This window comes from Petaurus breviceps, unplaced genomic scaffold, assembly GCF_028583685.1.
Source record: "Petaurus breviceps papuanus isolate PSGF00001 unplaced genomic scaffold, PetGlider_PUasm1.0 84, whole genome shotgun sequence".
Classification (NCBI taxonomy): Eukaryota; Metazoa; Chordata; class Mammalia; order Diprotodontia; family Petauridae; genus Petaurus; species Petaurus breviceps.
In genome coordinates this window covers 10516407-10518903 of record NW_027186645.1, presented here as the reverse complement: position 1 = coordinate 10518903, position 2497 = coordinate 10516407, and the positions used below count along the sequence as shown (strand labels likewise).

At 42.0% G+C, this 2497-nt stretch overlaps 1 pseudogene; it reads left to right on the top strand.

Annotated features, from left to right (window-relative positions):
- The first annotated feature begins 386 nt into the window (after window positions 1-386).
- Window positions 387-1472, top strand: LOC138176278 (eukaryotic translation initiation factor 3 subunit I pseudogene; annotated as a pseudogene).
- Window positions 1473-2497: the final 1025 nt, after the last annotated feature.

Genomic DNA, 2497 nt, shown 5'->3' with positions numbered 1-2497 from the left:
GATCAGGACAATTGGAAATGAAGCCTGAACCAATATCAGGCTACACTTGGATATACAGTTCCTCGAGGGCAAGGATTGTTTCGTTTTTGTCTTTGTATCTTTCTAGGCTGAGGAAAAAATTATCTGTTGGTTCAACTAGCTTTTGGTCCAATAAGGGATACATAGGGAATCTCTATTGAGTATGACTTGTTCTCTGTAGGTTGGTTCTCTATTCATTGTGGTATTCCTTAAAGAAACTGCATACTTGAACCGCTGTAACAATAGGTGTGATAATTATTTAACAACCTGCTCTCTGGATAAAAAAACAACAACATATATTCAAGATACCCTTTTCAGTTTTATCTGCAGTGTGTAAATTGTCTCTGTCACTTTCTTAAATCTACACAATCAGATCCGTGGTCCCAGTGCAGTCGCTAAGATGAAGCCGATCCTGCTCCAGGGCCACTAGCGGTCCATCACGCAGATCAAGTACAACCGCGAGGGAGACCTGCTCTTCACTGTGGCCAAGGACCCCATTGTTAATGTGTGGTACTCAGTAAATGGAGAGAGGCTAGGCACGCACACGGGACACACTGGAGCCGTGTGGTGTGTGGATGCTGATTGGGACACCAAACATGTCCTTACCGGATCTGCCGACAACAGTTGCTGCCTCTGGGATTGTGAGACAGGGAAGCAGCTGCCTCTGCTGAAGACCAACTCAGCTGTCCGTACATGTGGGTTTGACTTTGGAGGCAACATCATCATGTTCTCCACGGATAAGCAGATGGGCTACCAGCGCTTCGTCAATTTCTTTGACCTCCGGGACCCCAGCCAGATTGATAGCAATGAACCATACATGAAGATCCCCTGTAATGCTGATGCTAAGATTACAAGTGCTGTGTGGGGACCCTTGGGGGAGTGCATCATTGCTGGCCATGAAAATGGGGAACTCAACCAGTACAGTGCTAAGTCTGGAGAAGTAATGGTGAATATCAAGGAGCACTCAAGACAGATTAATGACATTCAGACATCCCGAGACATGACAATGTTTGTCACTGCATCCAAGGACAATACAGCCAAGCTCTTTGACTCCACCACCCTTGAGCACCAAAAAACATTCAGAACAGAACGACCTGTAAACTCAGCTGCTCTTTCTCCCATCTATGACCACGTAGTCCTGGGTGGTGGGCAGGAGTCCATGGATGTAACCACAACCTCCACCAGAATTGGCAAGTTTGAGGCCAGGTTCTTCCACCTTGCCTTTGAAGAAGAGTTTGGAAGAGTCAAAGGTCACTTTGGCCCCATCAATAGTGTTGCTTTCCATCCTGATGGCAAGAGCTACAGCAGTGGCGGGGAGGATGGCTATGTCCGAATTCACTATTTTGATCCACAATACTTTGACTTTGAGTTTGAGGCATGAAGAGTCACATGTGGAGTCTCCTGAACCTCTCACTCTTTGATTAATAAATTGTGGACACTAAAAAATAACCAAATGGAATCTGGCAAAAAAAAAAATCTACACAATCAACAAAACCATAAATCAAGCCTTGATTTGTAGTGTTTGCCAATTTCCAAAGTGTAAATGCTTTTACTGAATATTTATTTATTGGCTCTAGCAAGCCTCCTCTGGTTCCAGTACCATATTAATCATTTACACTCCTTCCAGGTTAAAAAAAAAGCATACCAGTAAAAACCCCTGGAGAAGACATAGTCAAGCATTTATGAGGTATCAAGAGTAGACTCAATGCTGCATATACACATACATGCTTGATTGGAAAAAAAAGTAGAATATATGGTTATTGGCATCAGTGAGTTCACAATCTAGTTAAAATAAAAATTTACATATATAAAGCAACTTGAGAAATGACAATTTAAAATTAAATGCTAGAACATATATGACCCAAACTCCTTGTTGGAAATAGCATGGCTCAGGGTGATGTTAGATTTGAATTGATTAGTCCTACCACTTGCTGCATATGTGACTGGACTTCAGTTTCCTTACCTCTAAAATAGGAGATAAGGGTGAACTAGAGAACTTCTAAGATACCCTTTCTAGTTCTAATCTATGATTGCATGCTATAAGAACATAGAGAAAGGAAAAATTATTATATGTTAAGAATAGTGAAGAAAACCTTTATAGGGGCGGCTAGGTGGAGCAATGAATAGAGCACCAGCCCTGGAGTCAGGAGGACCTGAGTTCAAATCCAGCCTCAGACACTTTACACAAAAAAACTAGCCATGTGACCTTGGGCAAGTCACTTAAACTTAATTGCCCTCCAAAAAGCAAAAAACAAAACAAAACAAAAAAACCTTCATAAAGGAGGATTTTACTCAAGTCTTTAAGGAAGTAAAGAATTTAGTTTGGCAGAGAGATGTCATTCTATGTTAGCACCATTATAAGAAAAGCAGTTGGGGAGGCTAGATGGTGCAGTGAATAGAGCACAAGCCCTGGAGTCAGGAGGACCTGAATTCAGATTGGGCCTCAGACACTTAACACAAAAACTAGGCCTATGACCTT